The sequence below is a fragment of the Taeniopygia guttata genome, chromosome 1 (assembly GCF_048771995.1).
Source record: "Taeniopygia guttata chromosome 1, bTaeGut7.mat, whole genome shotgun sequence".
NCBI lineage: Eukaryota > Metazoa > Chordata > Aves > Passeriformes > Estrildidae > Taeniopygia > Taeniopygia guttata.
The window spans coordinates 95,633,743-95,656,050 of record NC_133024.1 but is presented as its reverse complement, the minus strand read 5'-3'; the positions used below and the strand labels follow the sequence as shown (position 1 = coordinate 95,656,050).

At 37.3% G+C, this 22,308-nt stretch overlaps 1 protein-coding gene across 3 annotated transcripts in view; it reads right to left on the bottom strand.

The window, feature by feature from the left end:
- Positions 1 to 22,308, bottom strand: part of TBL1X (transducin beta like 1 X-linked) — a 191,756-nt gene that overhangs the window by 79,119 nt on the left and 90,329 nt on the right. For all 3 annotated transcript variants that reach the window (XM_030271099.4, XM_030271183.4, NM_001159817.2), the window contains 1 exon segment: positions 8,339 to 8,446. The gene's annotated coding sequence lies outside the window, so the exon portion shown is untranslated.

Below are 22,308 nucleotides of genomic sequence, written 5' to 3'. Positions count from 1 at the left end.
CCACAAGATAAATGGAAACTCTGTGTAAGGAGATTTTGCAAATTCCCAAAACTCAATTTTGATGAAAAAAGTTAATATAAAGAAAGACGGTTCATTTATAGGAAAAAAAAAAAAACCAAAAAAACCCAAAAAAACAAAAATACCCCCCAAAAAAACAGGAAGAACAGCTGACAAATTTATATTTATATAAAACTGGTAATAGGCAGTAGCAGCAGGGTTGTCAGACCATTCCCTGCTCTTCTTTCACTTAACTTCCCTGACCCAAGTTCATCCACTGATTTTATTCCTCAGAGCACAATTTTCACATTGATGGCACCAAAAATAGCTTTGCTTCCTTAACTTTTGCTGCTCTGGCCTAGGGTTATTATTTTAAAAACTGATAAAGTAGTTGTTACTTTTCTTTTTTTACTCATCTTTGCATAATTTTAAACTTGTGTTTAATGGGGAGAATTTTTATTCTTTGAGCTTGAAAAGACTGTTTACATTAACAGACTTCCGAAACTTTATTTAATTAGGGTAAATTCAAAAGATTTGGACTTACTCTTAAGCAAGTAATTTACAAAGACCTATCAATTTCTAGAGAGAAATCAAATGCATGCATATACTACAAGGAAAAACAGCTCCTCCAGTTTACTACCAAACAATGATTTATCAACTCAAATTGTTTAAAACAGAGTCATCCAGCTATGATTAATAGCTTGACATAAACCTGGAGTTCTTTAAAAGAAGGAAATAAACAAAATATTGGAATTAAAGCATTTATCTGGAAATGTTTGAGGCAATGTTTTGTGAAAACATGGCTCAAAAGACCTCATGTCATTTCAGATACTAAATTTAGACATAGCCATATTTTAACACAGCTGAACTTTTGACTTAAAAAACAAAGAATTTGCAAAAAAAAAAAAAAAAGGCATGAAACTAGAAGTGCAAAATGAGATCGTTCTAAAACCTGATGTAATTTATTTTTAACATGGATTTACATTTGAGGTCAAATTTTGAAGCAAATTATTGAGTTTTAAATGACCAAAGATATTTAATATCTGTATTCAGATATTAATATCTGAAATGAAATAATGTAAGGAACAAGAGGACACACTGCTGTTTAAGGTCATATTACAATGTTTATTCAAAAAGGTGCATTTCACTTTTCTTTTGTGTCAGTAAAAGAATTATTATTTTTGTATAATGATGCTTTATTTTTAATATAGAGGAAAAGATTAATCTTAATGTCAACTCCTTGCTACACCTTGATCTGAACAGTATTTCTAAACTAACAGTCCAGAAATTACCAATGACTACTATGGTAGGAATATTTCTTCATAAAGACTGCTGTTTGCCTAATATAATCAACTGCACTTAATGGGGATATATTCTGAACACACATTTTGAGACAAACCACCAAAACCATAAGGTTTTCTTGATGCATTTTGCAGTTTCAAGAGGCAGAATTGGTCACCAAAGGCAAAATTGTACTACAAAGCTGTAAATGTGACTGTAAATAAATGTCATGTTTTGCATGTTATATACTTTTCATAATTGCCTATCTAGACATAAGTACCACTAAATGTATGATATACTATATATGTATAAAATGAAAAGAGAAAAGACACCTGACATATAATGTAAATAGTTCAGCATAAAAGTTAAAGCATTATTTGAATTTAGGCCACCGAGCTAAAGCAAAGTTTTAATTGTTTCGGCTTTTTCTAGCATCTCATACGAAGCTAACCTTGGGTTTTGCTTGGCACTTTATAATTCAACGAAGAGAGAAAATGTCTAGCCAGAGTCCTGGACTCACTTCAATCAGTAAGAAAGATGCCAGTGGCCTCAAACCAGCTATTACTAAAAAGGATGAGTACTCAGTACAAACTGTTCAAAGCATGGCATCATTGCCATTGTGTTTACAGAGTTCTCTGACTCAGACTGGCATTCTTTTGTGTAGCAGAGAAACAAAAATATCTTATACTTTTAAAATTAGTTTTACAATGTTGAATGTAATCTTCCTTTAAATATACAAACTTTAAAAAAATAATTTTTTTTTCTATCAAAGAATGTAAAAATGATTAAGGTGAATCACTATATCGAGAAACCTTGATTATGGGGGAACTAAGTAGGGACTAGAGAGAAATTATTTTAAATTTACTTGATCAGAGATATACAATCACGCTATAGATGAAGGCAGCTATGATTGATTATTCTGTTTATTAGGACTGCAAGCTGGTTAGATAAAAGGGAAAATTAATTTGTGCATGCATCAGTTGAACTAATCTTATTTAAACTGATTTAGGTTGACGATAAACACAATTCATGTTACAGACATTTGGGAAGCTTGCTGAATCACATTGTAGCTCACAGAGCAGCCAATAAAAAATGTTAACCATTTCAGCTATAACAAAAATCACACACCCACTTTGTTCTATTATGACATAGATGCTCAGGAGAGATATTCTCTGAGTAGGTGCCTAATCTCCAAATTAACCCAATCTCCAGAACCATTTATTAGAAGATACAGCACTATACACCCCTGGCTAGCCATCTCACATGTGAAGGTCTGAACACAGCAGAGATGATTCAAAGGCTATGGGCAAGTCAATAAAAGACTATTTTGAGACATACTGCATAAATGGTGGTACTGGTGTAAAACCAGGCATGCTGCAGCTGTTTGCCTCTGCTCCTTACCTGGAGTTTACTGTCCCTATGAGCTGAACCAGACCAAAAGACTGACTGATCTCTCATTGCATTTTTTAAAGGTAGAACTTCCTGGTCATTTTAGGGTATTTCAGTAAGGGCTGGGAGTGGACTTTGCACTAAAACAGTCAGTGAACTTGAGTGCTCTGCTTTTGCAGCTCAGGTGTGGGCTCTGTCATACCTTAAATCACCTCAGCTTTTTCTGTGGTGATCACCCACTCTCCAAATACGCCATTACAACAGCTTTACTAATCACTGTATTCACGTTTGTGAAAAAGATCAAGCTTGGACCAAGGTCCTTGATTACAAAGCCAAGTGTGGACTTGTGACCTCGAGTGAGTAAATAAGAACACAGTATCGGTGACAACCATGTTAGCATATCCACGTTGATTAATTATACCTGAAATATCTCCAGTTTACACTGAGGAACCACACTTAACTCTCACCACTACATTAAGTAAACTTTTGAGAAAAAAGAATAATTCTATTTCTCTTTATTTATATCATTTAGCGTGACAACTAGACAGGAAAATACCAGGTCGAAATGTTCACAAGCTGCTTGAAGATGGAGTTTCTTCTGAAATTACCTGATGTTAATCTGTATATCAGGCACAAATTTTTAGCATGTACTATCTATACAACAGTATCTTTATCCATCAATTATATTCCTCTTCCATTAAATCAAAGCAGTTCAGATAGGAACAAGGTCATACAAAAATGTAAATGGAAATACAGATCCTGTACATCTCCAGGGCTTAATTAACAACTTATTGAAAAAACAATTACATTACCTGTCCTGTTTCCATGTGGGATGGCTGCATGAGACATTCAAATTATTCAGGAGCATGTTTAACTAGACTGCCTATAGTAATTCCATTTCTACACCATGATGTGGTAAAATAATTCAGTTTAAAATAAAAGCTTTGTTTGCATAGACCTTTAAAAGCAGAAAATTCTATTTGTCTTGAGAGGAAAACTGTCCTAGCTGTGTTTGGGAAGCAGCCTATTCACTGCACACACAGAGTCCCTCACCGGAGGCCGGTGGCAGAGGGCACCGCGTGTCCGGAATGTGCCACACGCGGTGTGTGCTCAGCGCCTGGCCAGAGAACAGCACCTGAGCTTCCCTGAGTGCTGCAGCCTAAGCTGAGCTCACTGACCCATGCATATTTCTGCAGCTCTGCCCAGACCAGGTAAGCAGACTTTGGGTGGATGAAAGTGCATTGTTGACCTGTGTGAAGTCTTTGCTGGGCAAACTCAGAGGAGCAATTCTGGGCAAAGCATGGCTCCACTTCCCCGTCCTTGTGGCACTGTGGTTGCTCATGAAGGTATGAACTTTCCACTGCAGCTGGCACTCCAGCTGAACTAAATATATACTTATTAATGACTACAACACAAATTGCCTTTTTTCACTTTGCATATCTCTTATTAGCACTTTCAAATGACTGGCACAGTGAATGTGGCAGCATAATGTGCTCTACAAATCAAATAGCAGCGTATGGGATTATCATAGCTCAGTCCTACAAGGTCTGAGCTATGCCTGAAATAATCACCAGCTTGGTTTAAAAATCAAAGGATAAGGCATTTTCCCACCTCATTTTGGAATGCTAGCATCCTCTTTACTATCATTGAAAACCTTCCCTGAAACCTCAGCTGTGTTGAAGATAAAAGATTTTTTTAAAAAGCCAGCACAATAATTTTATTCCACCAGTAGTTTAAAACTGTGCTGCATAAGAGAAGGTCTCAAAGCAAATATTTCCGATGTTAGCCATGACTGGAATAGCAGTTTTATCTCTCTACTACAATGTAAAATACATGGGTCCATGTTCTAGCTACATATACTTGTTTCTGACTTAGCTGACAGCCCAAAAAGTACTAATTAATATTTCATTAATAAAATCAAAGTTCAGTTAACCATGATTCACCAAATAGCAAGAGAAATACCAGGAATATACAAATAAAACTCTACTTCAGCCATGAAACAGCTGCAACAGTTCTTTTAAAATATGTTATTTAAAAAATATTATTACAACAGTTAACTATTTTTCAGTGAACAGTTATGATGTCATTAGACTTTTAAGAATAACCACTCTATTAATAGTTCATGTGTACACCCTGAGGTGCAATATTATTTGATGGCAGCACTTGAGGAATGATGTTAGAAAACTAAATCAATACAGAGTTTATTAATTAAAACTCAGAATTATAAAGGATATTGTTTAAAAGAAGTTTTATTTTCTAGTCTATAAATCTAACTAACCAATAAAATTATTTGGTTGGATCAGGTGCCAACAGTAACTTTAGTTAACATACAGAAAGTCTCTGTACCCTATCTCTGTGCAATATCACTTATGAAGCTCTAAATAAATCGAAAAAAAATCATAAAAAAATAGTAACTGTAAAAAAATTATAAAACCTGTTAAAGAGCAGCATGCATGGGGGTATTATGGTAATTTTCTGAATCATGCATTTGCAAGCAAACTTTTTGTTTATAGTTTCTCTTAATTTCTTTGTATAAAATGCAGTTTTATACAAAGAAATTTGTATAAAGATTTTGTTTTGAAAGTTTGTTTTTATGCAAAAAGAAGATACGTATTTCCTCAAAATAAATATGTTGGTGCTAACTTACAGATAATGGAACGTTCTTCTTAATCACACTCGAGGTCACAATGAATGCTTCTGAAAAAATACTGTTCTATAAACTTAAAAAAAAAAAAAAGAGTATTTCCTTATATTAATCTGTGCCTCTGCACCTCTACCAACAGTCACAACTTGCACTACCACATTTCATTTGTGACACTACTAAACGGCACTTATTCCAAGCTCTTTGAACAGAAATCTGTTGCTATGCTGATACATTTGGTACCTTCTACTACGTCCTATCAATTTTCTTCTTAAATTCAAAGTAACTAAACCATACAAGAAACATAAAACTAGGAAAAGTTGACCTGTTTCTTCCTAGGTATCATGTGCATACACCTACTTTTCCTACTTTTGCAAACTGAACTTCCCCAACCTTTCATTTTTTTGACATCTAATTTAGCCTCATCTCTTTGCTTTATTTTGCTTTTTACAAGGTTTTCTAGTCAAAATACTGTCATTCCCTGTGCATTCATACAACATATCCCACATGATCCTGATAAAGCTGACCTTTTACCATTGTCACACCTATCATACCAACAACAGTTATCAATAGTTATCATCCCAACTGCTGGGGACATCTCCACTAAGAGCCAGACAAAAGTACAGAAGATAGTACTCTGCAATATTAGCACTATTAGTCCTCAAAATTACTGATAATTCAGGATGTCAAGGTCTTGAATTCATAGAGACAACAGACTAGCAGACCCCAGAAGGATATACTCTTGCAATTTGAGATAAAGCAAACCACTAAACTGTATCAGAGAACTGGATGCTCTGCTTCAGTATGTATTTGTGAAACACTAAAAGAACTGTGAAGGCCATTCATCTGAGAGAAGTAAGCTAGAAATGCCATGCAGTCAATAGTAATTCATCAGCCACTCCCAAATTTAATTGCTAGAATACATATTGAATGTACAAGTCCAGAGTGTAATTATAATTTTGGTATTTGAAACAGTTTAGTTAATAGCAAGCATGGCAGTTCATTAGCCTAGTAAGCTAGGGAAAAAATCTGCACTTGGGAGAAAGTACAAGGGTAAAAATGTGAAGAGCTCTCACTACCCCACTGCCACCAGGGACCAAAGGTAATGATTAAATAGCCCAAAAAAGGCAACCTGTGGCAAAAAAAAAAAAAAAAAAAAAAAAAAAAAAAAAAAAAATTACACTCCCATTCTGGGTTAAGGGTGTAATTAGCTTGAAATACAGATTACACATGAAAACCCAATTAAATTAATTCTAACAGGAAAATCTGGCTAACTGAAACAGCAGAACTCCAACTTGGAATTCATGTTTTAATGGAATACAAACATACAAACACAAAAACTCCAAACAAGCAACATATACTTTCTTCTAAGTAGAATAAAAGCATTTTTAGAGCTAAGGAGGCTGTTAGTAACCAAAATGAATGTTAAAAGACAACTTTAAATTAGTACACTGCATAGTTTGTGCCTTAAGAGTCTTAAAAGTGTTTGTGAGAGGATCATTTCAATGATGCTCATTTTCAACACATTTTGGAGCACCAGAGAAATTCAGTAAGATTGGTAGCATTTTCTGCTAATAGTTGAGGATGGTAAGCATTGTGATCTCAGTAATTATAGAGCTCTATGCCATTACTAATGTCAGGCAAAATAACCACCGCACTTACAAAGGATAAATTCACTGGGAAATTACATGAACAAAACTGATGCCAAGTCAAAACCGTTTAATAGAAATTTTCTAAATAAAATAGAGAATTTTATTTAATCATCTGATAAAGTGACAAACTCTGGTCAGCAGACATAATTCCATAAATGAAACACACAGACTTTTGATTGGCATTTACCTTATAGCCACACAAAATTCTGAGTAAGAAATTTTTATCAGTATCATCAAATGTGATTAAGACATACATATGAAAAAGTAGTTGTTACCATGAAATAATAATTGAAAAAGTGCTCTACATTCCTCCAACAAAGTCATCCAGTTCTCACTCAACCCTATTTAAAAGTCAATATATATCAATATCATCAATGATACAGAAGTAAATACTGTTGATAGCAGTAATGGCACAAAAATTGTCAAACTGGTCAGTAAAGGCAGCAGAATTGTTATCCAGAATAATACGGATTTCTCTGTACAATGGGGACAGTGCATTACAGCCAAGTGGACTTATGTAGCAAGCATGAAACAATGCAGGTAATACCTAGAAAATAGTGCACAGAAGCCACAGACTTACAAAATACAATCCAACTGGCAAAGAAACAACTCAATACAAGTAACAGTGAAGCCTGACAAAAAAAGTGAGTAATAAACTTCCCACACGTGCAAGTACATAAGACCAGAAATACTACCTTAGTCCACAGCACAAGCAGTATTGAGTAGTGAATACAGCTATATAGTGTCTGCACTGCTTTCCCAAAATGGCAAAGATCTTGTCCTTTTCCCATTATTTACAAAAAATAGAGGAAGAATTCTGTACCTTCTTAACCAAAAGGTAAACCAGAACGCCCCACATGCTGCTATTAGCACAGAAACTCGTGTGGAAAGAGCACAGCAGCAATTTGAAAATGCTGCAGAGAACCAATGAATGCTACCTGAACAAGAAGCTGTCTCTGATGCATTGTAGGAGAATAGGATTGTTCAGGCCTAAAGTTACAGCTTGGCCAGTACTGTCAGTGGAGTAAGTACAGTGGCAAGACAGATCTTACTGTTGTCATGTTTTGGGGTTGCTATTTCCTACCACAGCAATTACTTAAGACCAAAGCCATTTAAATAATTGTACAGTACTTCTTTGTTTTGCTTCCTCAATCTGTATCTTAAAAACCAGCCCTTAACAAATGCAGACTTTTTGTCAAATGCCTCTGCTCAAGAGAGCTGGACTGCCACAGCCTTAAGTGATAACGCTGGTAGGAGTCCATCACCACCTGTGTGCACAGGGCCTGACTGCCTGGGTGACTTCACCAAGGCAAAACCTGACAGGACAGAAGAGGCACACTGGAGGTGAGCTCTTATTTGGTGATTCCTTTTGGCTTACCTGGTCCTGAGACCCTTGAGCTGCTGAATGCTGCTCCTCGCAGGCTGCTGTCAAGAGTCTGGGGGTTTGAGTTACCATGGAGATCACCGCATCTGACAGATGAGGGGGCTGCAACGAGACAGAGGCACCCATCAAACCAGTGTCCATCACCTCAGCAAAACACAAGCACTTGAGCCCCTTTGCTTTTGGCCTTCAACAAGGTCTGAGCTCCTAGATTAGGAGCTTTAGCTAAACTGTAAAGGGAAAAAACCCAACATCCATCACCAAAAGAATTAGAAAGGTGAGGGCAATCCCCAGTGACACACAGTATTTGAGCACTTTGCAAAGCCATGCACTTTTTCAGGAGCTTGGAAGGATCCTAATACACCACGAGCTTGACTCAACAATTTTCAGCCTCTCTGGTCAAGTATACCAACGCAAACAATTCACCCAGAACCACTGCTGAGCACAGACTGAAATGGCAGTGTGCTGCCTCAGAACAGTGGGACACACAAAAGTGCTCCCTCAGAGAGCCTCCAGTGAGAAACTTATTGAGCATCACCTCTGTGCAAGAAATAAGTAGGCAAAAGAAGTCACCTTCTTGAGTGTTTTTGGGGCAAGGCTGAAGGCAAGCATTTATGAAAATCAAACATGAAAGACCGCCTGGCATTCATCTGCAATAATAAACCTACTTGGAGACTTTTCCAAGCCTGCCAACAAGCATGACGAGTAAACCTGATTTCTTACTGCCTTTGCCATTCGAGCACCACGTATATTGACTAGTTTCTTATTCTTCCATTTCAAGCCTTAAGTCTTAAAGGAATTTTGTCTATTTTTTTTAAAAGCAAATTTGTCAATATTTGTCTATATAATTTAATAATGAATGCTGTAAAGTGAAATGAGAAGTCACTGGGCACTTTTAAAATTACTTATTCTCTTCCACACAAATGTCTGACAGCTTTTAAAACTATTGTCCTGGCTTTGTCTGGGATAAGAGTCATTTTCTTCCTAGTAGCTGGTACAGTGCTGTATTTTGGATTCAGGATGACAGTAATGTTAGTAACACAGTGATGTTTTAGCTGTTGGTGAGCAGTGCTCACACTAAGTCAGGGATTTTCAGTTTCCCATGGTCTGCCAGTGAGCAGGTGCACAAGAAGCTGGTGGCAGCATGGCTGGGACAGCTGTCATGGTCTGGCCAATCCAAGCCATACAATGTCACACCCAGTATATGGGCTGGGGGGAGCTGGCTGGGAGGGGCTGTCCACTGCTTGGGGCTGGGCAGAGCGTCCGTCAGCAGGTGGTGAGCAACTGTATTGTGCACCACTTGTCCTTTTTGGGCTTTATTTCTCTCTCTTGGTTTGTTCTCTCCCTTTAAATCATCATTATCTTTATTAATATTATAATTTGTATTATATTTTACTTATTAATTACTTATTTCCATTATTGAACTAATCTTATCTCAACACATGGGTTTTACTTTCTTCCTCCCCATCCCACAGGGGTGCGTAGGGGGATAGAGCAAGTGGCTGTCTGGTACTTAGCTACCAGCTAAAGTTAAACCACAACAACTATACATTATCATTTCATTGTATAATCAATTTGATAACATATTTAAACACATCATCAGGAAAAGCTTTCATAAATCCAGTTCTAATTCTCAGTCTGCAGTACAACAACATGTTCTCATTTACTTCATTGTGACAAATACACCATCTAACCAAATACAACTACAGAGAGAGTTACATCTATCCTAATCAGAGGTGAATGACTACACAAGGGACAACACTTGCCTACTGAAGCATCCCAAACTATTAGCAATACATCAGCTGGATAGCCACAGTTTTTCTGAGTTAGTCTACTGAATGCATATAAATCTTCATCTATGTGGCTACATATCTAATCACCTGTCTAATTCTCAGATGGCATTCTGACTTGACTGTTCCATGTCTCCATCTGATTTTTTTTTTTTTTTTTTTTAACTATAGAATCATTGACTGGTTAGGGTTTGAAGAGACTTAAAAATTATCTCATTCCAATCCTCCTGCCATAGGCAGGGACACCTCCCACTAGACCAGGTTGCTCAAAGCCCCATCCAACCTGGCCTTGAGCATTGCCAGGGTTGCAGCATCAACAACTTGTCTCCCATCTCATTTCTCCTGTGAAGCAAGTTATCTTTATGCAAAATACAACATATTCAAGAATCATAACTGTGTGTAAATATAAAATCTGAAAATCCAAGCAACAATTAGAGGATTTCCCATGTCTTATGGGAAAATTGTTAAGATTATTATGATATTAAAATTATCTCTATTCAGTACACCAACATTATGGTATGCAATAGTAACTAAGACATACTGAGGCTGCTGTCATGTCAAATACCAGGGAAATAACTGGCTTATCTGGAATGAAGACTTCTGCAGGATTCATGGAGTTCAAAGGACACTGTAGAATACCAGATACTCCTACTAATCATATGGCCCTACCCATAATGTTTTACTCAACAATGAATTTCTTCAAACTTGATTTCATATAGAAATAAATACTAATATAAGCTTTGAAATAAACAGTAGGCAAAGACAAAAATGTTCTTTTAAACATTAATTTGCAATATTAGCATTACAACCTATAATTACTTACAGTAGGATAAGATCTTCACAATTTACAAAGAAATTGAAAAATAATCTATCACCAGAGATCACAGAAGACAGCTGCAAAAGTGATTAGAACAGTGTAGATATTTAATATGAAATAACTGGAGAGTTCCACTGATGTAGTTTATACAAAAAAAAAAAAAAAAAAAAAAAGACAGATGACCTAATTACAGCATCTAAGTATTTTCACTGGGAGAATATACTAAGTACCAACTGGCTTGTTAATCTAGCAAAGAGTATGCAGAAAACAAATCAGCATCTGGAAGCTGACAAGAAATTCAAATGAGAAATAAAGCAAACACTTTCCATCAGCTGTGACTAACCATTAGTGCAACTATCCAAAGGAGAATGCAGAGACTCTCTATTTGTTGATGCTAAGCTTTAGTGGAACTTTCCCAGAAGATGAATTTTTGAGAAAACACAAGACATCCCGCAGTCATACAGAAGTTACTCTGTTTCATACAGACAGGCCAAGTCTGCAAGACAAAGAAAGGGAGATTTGGTGCTGTAGCCATCCTTTCCTGCTCATAAATTAAATACATTATGAAGAAAACCAATTGTCTGGTTTTGTAACTAAACTAGGTAGTGATGAGCACTGTGCATGCTGAGCTGCTGGTGCCAGCAAATATTTAGTGACATACATGTGCATACATACACACATATACAGTGAGAGAGAGGGGGAGAGAGCCATGTGGAGTCACACAACTATTGCCATCCTTGCAGAGACAGGTGGACCAAATTCTGCTGCAATAATCTGACTTCTAATTTAGGAAGCTTACTCTGTCCTCCATGAGCCAAAAGGACTCAGTTACAGGAGAGGGGCAGCAGGAGCTCTCTTCACAAGGGTCACTTGGGGCATCAGGCAGATGACTGAAGGCAGGCAATACAAATGATGCTCTCTGAATCTGTGCATGGAGCAATAAACACAGGGTTTCAGGTTAATAACTACATGCCAGTCCTGTCCCTCTGGGCAGAAAAACCTTCTTAGTGGGGTATTTCAGTGGGTTAGCCAGGCAGTTCCCCACCTCAGCTAACATCCAGGAGCTGCTGTGGCCTCACAGCAGTTTGCTTACAGCCCTCTTCTCCCTGCAACAGCAGCCTCACTCTGGGCACACAAGTAACATGGGCTTCAGGCAAAGGGACAAAGGAAGAAGAAAAGGAAATAAAACCAAGATATAGCCTAGAGGTTACACTGGTGTCACAGCGAGCAAGCCTAAAAATGTTGCTCCTTTAGCAAAGGATAGGAAAGTAATTGGATGTCTTAATTTAGCTAGCATTGGTGCTGTTGCTAATCTGTGCCTTGGGCTGCTAAGCGTCACAAAATGTAACCACGTTTAAATATCAACCAGAAATAACAGTTTAAAAAATTCTTTCATTTTTTTTTACTAATTGTATATCTGATACACAAGGTTTGACTTTGGATTTGCACTATGTTTGAAAACACATTAGTTCAACCTATGCAAACATTTTCATTGATCTCCTTATCTCTCAGCTCCTCCATTGGACACAATCTCTGTGAAGTAAAACCATGGAAAACCCTGGCACCACCTTCCATATGGGCAGCTGATGAATAAAGTAAGTCACCAACCCCCTTTTGGCTGTCCGCAGCGCCAGCTTAACTTAAAGAGAAGCACGGAGGTCTTTCCTGCCCTGGCCAGGGCAGAGGAAAGCCTCGTGTCAGGGACAGACTGCCCAGAACATTTGCACTGAGAAGTCAATGAAGGGATGCTCCTTAAAGGAGGGCTGAATTTGGTGCTGCCCTTATTGGGCCACAGACCAGCCAGTGCATTTATCCCCTGCTTCACATGTAGATTTCCTTTTGCAGGCACCTGAGGGACTTTAGGAAACTGAAATTGGGGGCCAAAGTTATAGGAGGCATTTGAAATTACTGGCAGGGCAGGTGGCTGGGGTAAGCAACTTTACCTTGATAAAGTTGCTGGGGTACAGCAACTTTAAACTTGGAATAACCAGTCACATCATTTTGGAAGATGTTCTAGTGAATTCGACTCAATTCCTCTAAATACATTTAGCTGCTTAATATTTTTCCAATCTGATTTCTGTTTAAGTACTATTCTGCATAGTTTCAGATAAATAATTCCATTTATTTTTACTAAACAATACAGATGAGGAGAAACCAAACTAGCGCCATTACTATAATGTTTCAGCATATTTCCCTTAACTTTTTCACAATGAAAAAACATTAACTGGGTAACTAATTTATTATCCCACTCCCTTCTGGCCTTTAAAGGCACAGGAAAGTTAAAATGCTACATAGGCAATCTTCAAAAGACATTGAATTACAAAAGCAGAGATTGCATTATATCTCTGGGAAAGAAATACAGGATACCTAGTGCACAATATTTTGCATTCCTTCAAATTGAAAAACAGCTTCAATATTTTCAAATTACCCCTGGTGGAGTATATGACACTATACTACACCATACTATACACTATACTGTACTATATGGAAGTATACCATGACTATATAGAAGATTCTAACAGGATATCAATAGCTACGCAACCCTTCTGCAAAAAATAACCTAAAATGCATTTTCTAAAGCAATTCCTAAAAAGTGTACAAGTCAGTGCACAGAAATTTTCAACATTTGCCAAACTCTTGGTGATGTGCTGGGGTTTTAGTTTCTTTATGGATTAACATAATATATAAATATAATCACAGCAGAATAATCACAGCTGTGGCTCCCATGGGGCATGACCAGCAATTAGTGTGTACAAGGATTGCGGATAACACTGCAGACAGCCACAACAGAAACCAGGACCATCATTTACAACACAACACAACGTGCTGGGTTTCTCTATCGTGTTTCCAACGAGTACCTATGCACTGGAACTGCAATCTCTGTTCAGAAAATCCCACACAATCTCTGAATATTAATGAATTTGCCCTAAGGTCTTATAGAGTAAATAAACACCAGTTTATGTCTTGCTATGACAAAAAATTCCCACTGTAGACACTTATGTATCTATTATTGCCTCACAGCTGCTTCCTCTAAAGGAAGCTATGAAAGATTTTTTATTTTAAATATACCATAAATGAAAGCCCAGATTTGAGGAACGAAAGTCATGAATCAGTTAAAAATCTGAAAATCAATATTGAAATAAATATTCATTATAGTGCAAAAAGCTTCCCCATGGTAATATCTAAGCCAAAGCAACAAAAATACCCTCAGATATAACCCACATCTTCCCACAAAAACTTAAAATGCTTAAGCCTTAAAAGCCTCTCCTCAGGTGCAACTCACAGAGCCTGGGCTGCCCCTTTGAAGCAAGTCTCTCAAGGGAAAACAAAACAGCAGGTGGAAACTCTTCTCATGTTTCATCTTAACTCACTCTGTCGAAGTTAGTGGACATATGAAATTAAGAATTTCAGAAGCACTGTCTCGTTAACTCGGCTATATTATGCTACCCCTTTTACACAGGTCCCTCCCAAGACAAATTAACTCTTAGCAGCCCAAGCAGTGACTCAATCCAACCAGTCTTGGAGCCAGACTGGAACTGACAGCATCAATTCTCAAAATCATTTACCACTGTCAGCACTTTGCCTGCACAGACACTTTGACAGCTTCAGCTTTCTTCTGTTTCAGCTGTGTATTTGAGTGTAGAAGATATTTCCTCTACCATGTGCAATAGTTTCACAGGAAATATATGAGTTATCCGTCATTATTTAATAGGCCAGAACTTTCAGTGATAACAATGGATTTATGAAAAGCTTAGCTGTCATCAACCAAACCCAGTACCGAGACTGGAAATGCTTACTACTGTAAGAGGACTTTTTGCAGTATGTGGACAGACTCATGGGTGCTGTGGCCAACAACACAGCAATTCTGATACTTTTAATCAGAAAGATATGTGAGTATCAAATAGCACAAGATTTATTTTACCAACCCTCAGGCAAACCAAATGTCAATTTTCTAATTAACAAGTCCAGATTTCAAAAAAACCAAACCCTCAAACTTCTCTCTTGACAGTAACTCATGAGATTTCTGCTGAACTTTTTAAACATGAAACAAACTCACAGTCTAGGACTGTTGTGGTGAAATAAAGAAAGGAGTTTAATTATTAATTTTGTGATAGTGCAGATAGGTGGGAAAGAATTATCCCTTTCAGAAGCATTGAACTGTAATACTCTCATTTGGCTATGTAGCTCTACCTCATGCAAAAGCAGAGGAAGAAACAGGAAACAAGAAATGCAGCCTCCTCTACAATACCTTAGCAGTTACCATTACCAGATATAAAAGTGAGTGCAAGCTTATAAAGAAAACCACACTATTTTGGTTAATTCATGTAACTTTTGCCCTGAGTAGATCCATCACTCTAACCTAAGAAATTAACTTTCAAGTCTTTGGCCTGCAGTTGTACAAACACTGCACTGCTTTCAGCATGCACACCTTGGAGGTGCCCAACTGCAGAGCACCACAGTGAAAGGATTTGCTGTTTCCCACGTCTGAATGACCCAAAGCCTGTAGAGTTTTCCCAAGGTGCATCAGTAATGTGAATTGCAGCCCATGGCAAAGACAGAGCCAGTACAATTCTCTTAAACAAGGTTTAATATGTGTAGCCAATATAACCGGTTTTGTTTTGGGTTAGCTGTAGTTTCCAAGAGATTTTGAAGGTGGGATACCATGGGCATCATGGTAATACAATCTTGATGTTGCAGAGGCATCAATAAATACAGCAAGGTCAGGCTTTAGAAGAAATTACTACAATCAGCTTCGGAGGAGCAGAGATGGCAGGCGCTTTGGACATGTGGCATGGCATTAGAGGAGCAGCTTGTCCCTAAAAGACCTTTTGAAACTTCACCTTGAATGGAACCTCAGCTACACATCACTGTAACAAGATATATATATATGTGTGATAATTAAGATATTTAAGTCACATTTTCCCCCTTACATTATAACAATTTTATGAAATGCTCTAGGCTAGAAGTTGCTGAATCAGGAAATGGATCAGAAGCAAACTAAAATGCCTTTCTAGTTATTGATTCCTGCTCTCTGTTTCATGTCAGTTTCCTAGAATCCATCCAACACAACCACGAAAGGGTAATGAGTTTCTGAACCCACACTCTAATAGCGCACACTGCATCAAAGCTTTCAGTAATTGCCTGGATGCTGCTTCCCAGCAGTACTAAACAACTTAAATATAATTAGCTGGAAGCCCTATGGGCTTCATTTCCCCACTGGAACACCTCTTACACTAATCCATTTATCAGGCTGACAGATGACTGAATCACTGGTGCTATGGACCCATTCTACTAATAATATTTCTCAAGCCCACATTCTGGTTTGTGCTTTATTTGGTACATTTTTGCAAAGGAAAAACCAGTGTTAAGAGTGGGGAGAGAAGCAGACATATAACACGCTCATCTCTTCCCAGTACTGACCAATGTTATTTTTTTGATTAGCCCAGTATGTATGAAATTCTGGAGCTATCAGGCAGAAAATTAAAATTAAATGTATGCATTATGGAACTGTATGATGCCAAAAATAACAGGGGAACACAAAAAAACATTGAAAAGACTTTTGGAAGTTTTCCAGCCATTCTGAAGTTTCAAGAGAAGTTTGCGTAAGAGGACAATTTTCAGCATATACCCCTGAGGATGGACTGACTACAGCTGTCAACCTAAAATTTCTTCATACTACTTACTTCTTGTACATCTTTCTGAACAATAGGTGACAAAAGACATTTTAAAGCTGTCTAGAGTTACACTGAATAGGCATGAACTGAACATCATACTGCCACTAATCTACACACTTTGCAAGCTGTACAAAAGTACACAAAATTACAAAAAACATTTATATAATTTCTTGGGCAGAATTTTCTAATGTTTAATGAAACCCATTTTATCCCCATAACATTTATTTCCAGACAGCTTTAAGTAAGTGGACCTCTGCAGAGGCTGAAATTATGGGGAGGCAAGGTCTTCCAAACTGTGCCACACTGTGGAAATGAAGTAATTGTAAAAATGTTAAATTCTCATCAAATTATTTTAAATTATTAAAAAATTTACTCTAGGATGTTATATGCTTGTGCTTCATTTCTAAGAAGTTGTGGGACAGGAAACAAAAAATGATAAAGCTGGTAATGACCAGTAAGAAAGAGGGTTTTAAAAGGTGCCCTTCTTCTAGGATCCATTATATTGTGGTCAATAATCCACATTTTGGCTTGGAATCACAGGATCCAGCTATAGTAGCATTGTTTCATTGTTTATTTCCTCTGGATGTTCTCATCATGGACACAGAAAATACTGATGATGAAAAACAATAAAACAAGAAACTTGTACTTCTTGTACTCCACATGAGCCTAAACAATATGCTCGTAGTAAAGCCAACACCCAACATACATTCTCTTAAAAGTAGTACCACAAGTCACAGTTAACTCGTGGACATCAGTCTGAATTTAAAGAGTGAATAGAAAAGCTACACTTGAACTTTTAATGATGAAATAGATAAGTAAAATATATGCAGTGATGTAAAATGACTTAGCTGGTGAATCAAGCAGCAGCAGCAGGATGAGGTACAGCTAGCAGCTCTTGGGAGCAGCACCAACCACCTCAGAACAAGGCCAAAAAGAACAGCAGCTACTTGGACACAACTTGATTTTCAAAAATGCAATCACAGATCTTTACACCACCCGGTAAAGTACTAAGCAGGTTATTAAATACTGAACTGTTTGAGATTTCTTCATGTGAACCCCAGAGCAGAAATCTCAGTTTCACATGAACTCTCCACCCACTCCCTCCCTCCGGCCTGAAACTGGAAAACTCATCCCAGAGATGCTGACACTTGCACATCAGCCAGTCAGCTTGCCTGTCACTCAAAGACAGGCTCTTCCTCCCCAGCCTCATCTTCTCTGTTTAGTGTATTTTCTACTCCCACAAAGGGCAGACAATATCCTGAGCAAGGGTTGCCCCAAACCATACGAACCTCAACACTTGTCAGTCACACTCACATGAAATGCAGTATTTCACACTCCTCTTAACACATACTCCTTTGAAATGCAGTGGTACTGAGCAGAGCAAACATCAGATCTAATCAAAAGAACATTCCGCAGTAAAAAACATAAAAAAAAAAAAATCTTCTCCTGTTTTTAGTCATCTTTAATAAAACAGATCATGGTCCTGAATTTCCTAACTAGGAAACTGTCTTTGCCAGGCAAAGAACAAAACACTGCCTTCATTTGTGTGCTTTATGAAGAAACTTGCTATACTGCCAGTGAAGCTGAATTTCCTGGATACTAACTCTGCAACAATTTTTATATTCTTGAGGTAAATAGTATCTCTTTAAAGCACTGTCAAAATTATTATATATACAGATTGTTCCCTGTAAATCAGGGGCAAATGTACAGCAGCTTTATATTTATATAGTTGCACTGAATTTTCAAGGTCTTTTAATAGATGCAGCGACAAAGAGTTTGAGGAAAAGAGGAATCATCTAAGAATGAAACAGCTGGAGTCACAGTCCACTAACATCCATACTTTGTATGGCAGGAAGTGAACACTTGGAAGGACATGCCATGTTAAGCAAACACAAGAATATAGAGCATTTTAGGGGTGCAAATAAACCCCTGTTCTAAAATGCATGGTAGAACAGACCTAACACATTGGTCTACAAAAAGAACACCCTTTATGATACACATCTGAAAAAATGATTTTTATATTCAGTAATTGTTGTCTTCAGCATTAGAAAGATAATGAATTTTATTGCAAGGCAATTTCTGCGTAGTCTCTATTTTTGGACTCCTGACTAGATCAAACCTAGAATAGCCATAACTAACCCCAAAGCTGGCCCAGCTTTGGCCTGGGTGTTGGACCTTCTAAAGTCGTGAATTATCATAGGATCCTACAATAAGAACCTCTCCATACTAAAATTACATATGCTTGTTGTGCTATTTATATAGAAAATAGGGAGTTTAATAAAAAACACCAGAGCACCAACTTGCATATTGAATTCAAGAAAGAGCCAAGGTCTTAAAGATACCAAATGGGAAGCATTCCTTCTGATCATATAAAGCTTATGCTGCTTAAACAACTATAATGAAGCTAAGACTGGTGACTAAAGATACAGAATGCTTTTTTTACACTGCAGATTCTCTTTCAACATTACCTTTCCCTTTTACCTAAATCATTGTAGAGATACAGGAGTAAAAACTATTTGTATTAAATTAAATTTGAGTTTAGAGGCATGTATGTGAATTTTAATCCACTCCCAATTAAAATGCAGGACAGATTAATAGGTTATACTGTCTGGATGTGAAAAATGCAGCTGAGAATACTGGCTAGAGAAATACATTAAATGAAAAAAAAGAACACGAACATGAAATCATTTGCAGTAAACATGGCTGTGAAAAAATTGAGGATTTCAAAAGACGTGGATGAAGTAACAGGTCAATGAACATCACACAGACTCGGTGGTAAAGAGCACTGGTCTGAGGAACCCAGTCCTTGGACATGGTCAGTAACACAGGTAATTTCAATACAATTAAACTTTTTAATAAAATATTTTAAGAGTCAGCAGCAGAAGTGAAATTTCAAGGAAAAAAAAATCCAAAATTACCACCTGCATGTTATAGGAAATAACTTTGATAAATTTTGGTCCTGATGATTTGTTACTCTGATTAATCTGATGGTTGATAGTGGCTGTCTCATCATTATATGCCATACAGGAGTAAATGGGTATCCACATCTCTACACTGAGACAAAATTCACCTCTTTTGATAGCATATATGACAAGTTTGACCAATATACATATTAGAAAAGTTTGTTTATGTAAAAATGTTAAGATAAATTCCTTTAATGAATTCAATAAAGGATTATTTCTCAATATACCTATGTTCTGTGCTTTAATGCAATTCTGACACCATAAATGGTATGATCTATTCATCTTTGGTGTCTTTGATTTCAATTTTCCATCTGCTTCAAGTGGTATTTAGCTAATGAAGCTCACAGATTCATAATGATTCTGTAGACTACTTCATTGAAGGGACACACAGAAAGCACACTCAATATTTCAGTATTAGCAAATGGTTACCCAAGCCATTCAGTCAATACATCGTTCTACTTCATGGTATGCTCACAAATAGTAAGGTTACTGAAGTATTTTGCAAAGCCATGATGAAAAAAATCTGCATCAAGTTTCAAAACTCTAATAAAATCGAATCACACAAAAACCAAAACAAATGCAAAACCACACCAAATTCTGAAAACTCAACTAATTAGTTAAACTTGTTGAGGAGGGAGAAGGACTTTCAAAATGCAGAAAACTGCAAAGTTAAGTTGCTTTCCTTCTCCCTGAAGCTTCCTTAGCCTTGCTACTCCAGCATTAGGGTCCAAAGGCACTGATCCTGTTGCTGCAAACATCCTTTCTTGAAAACTTGCAAGGACCTTACAAGGAACTCAAAAGTGGAAAGGGGGAAAAAACTTTTATTACCTCCATCATCGTGAAGTATCCCACAGTGTCTAATGCTTACCTGTGCATTACTGTTATTAAATAAATACATTTAGGTCCATTCAATGAATAGTAGGTCTGTTTTTTGAAATGCTAACTAATAAATAAGGAACACCTGAAAGTCATACAGATCAGGACAATCATTCAAATTGCAATGTAGACTATTCATATTTGTGCCCTAATACAGTATTACACCTTCACTGAACTTTAAGCAGACAGTATCGAATGTTACTTTTAGTCAGCATTAAAAGGTGATTTTTCCCAGGGACTCAGAAGTACAATCGCCACTGACTTCAAAACAAAAGGGAAGTAGCCTGCAGTTCTGGAAACCCATCAGTCTTTTCATCTTGCAAGCCAAACTCTCCTTCTGCAAATTGAGAAAACTATGAAAAATGAGAACAAGTACTTGCACAGGAAGATAGCTAGTTTTATTTGCTGTAATAAATGAAGAAGATCCTTTTTATATCAAGACAGAACATGTCAGGGACGTTCATGCCACTTAACTTTGATTCCAATTTATGTATATGGATGCTGATGCCTAAAGCTGGGTATGAATATTCAGTCTTCATTATAGTAAATGGTTTTCTTGTATTACATTAGCAGGAAAAGAAGGACCTAATAGCAAAATACTCACTGAAGTAAAATAATTATCATAGCAATGATGGAAGCAAAAAAAAGATCCTTACGAGATGTTTTGCATCTCAGTTTATAGATTTTGTTTACATTAAAGTGTTTTAGTGAAATGCAAAGGTGTTAAGTAATTTTTGCCCTGGCCTTTGAAGTTATTTAGGAAAATTCTGTGGCATATGCTTAGAGGCTTAGAAGCTTGGCCTAGAAATTTTGGGGGACTGGTATGAAGAAGATAATTTTCATCAGAGTAAGTCCAGGTATATTCTCCATTCTGTCCAGTGTAGTGTGCAATTTCAGTCTGTCACTATGCTTCGTGTTGAGTGAAGCTTCACTGGTGTAGCATTATTCCCTGTTACCTCATACTCATTCTTCCCTTACATTCCTGCTGAACATGGCTGCCCCTCAGTGCTTCCGGAATAACTGCTCATGTCCAAAATATTCTTATTAAAGAGTTCAAAGAGTTAGTGTTAAAAGTGTTCAAACTAAGCTAGATTAGAGTGAACAAATCAGGTTAGAGAGTGACTACATGATCAAACAAATCTTGTGGGAGCAACACTGAACAGTTTTGAACAGTGGGGGACGGGAGCCTATTCAGCCAGTTCAGCTGCTGCCAGAATAAAATGTGGCAGACAGGGAAATGCTTTCATGCTTAGCTTTTCTTCCTTTCTTTGCTTTTCCCAATATCTAGGATCCTGAAATTTTTACTCCTGATTCAGTCTACCAAGCTTCCCCAAAACAATTTTTCTCCAGCAGAACCTGTGTTCAGACTTGTAAGGCACATCCACGTGGTAGGTAAAAAACCCACCCAAACTAAATGTGCCCCACCACCTTCCCCACAACACCACCTCAGTAAACCAGCAATGAGTTGAAACACAGTCATCTTGGTGTCCTCAATTCACCTTGTTACTGCACCTCCAGTTGCTGCAGCACAGATGGGATGCAACATCTCCCACTGTTTGGGGACTGCCCCTAAAGGTGAGCCATATGTTTTGCAATACCTAGAAACAGCAGGATAAGATAAGGAAATCTCTACAGCCTTAAGGCAGAGTTGCTTTGATTTCACTGCTTTGTGCTCTGCCTCCTACCCAACCCCTCCTTTTTGCCTTTTTTTTTTTTTTTTTTTTTTTAGAGCTTTTGTAATTTAATTTATCTGGGTTAAGCCTACAGAAAAAAAAATAATCCAAACAAATACTGTGTGTGCATGTATGTGTGTAATGCCTCAGAAATCTCCTGTGTTATCTGTCTG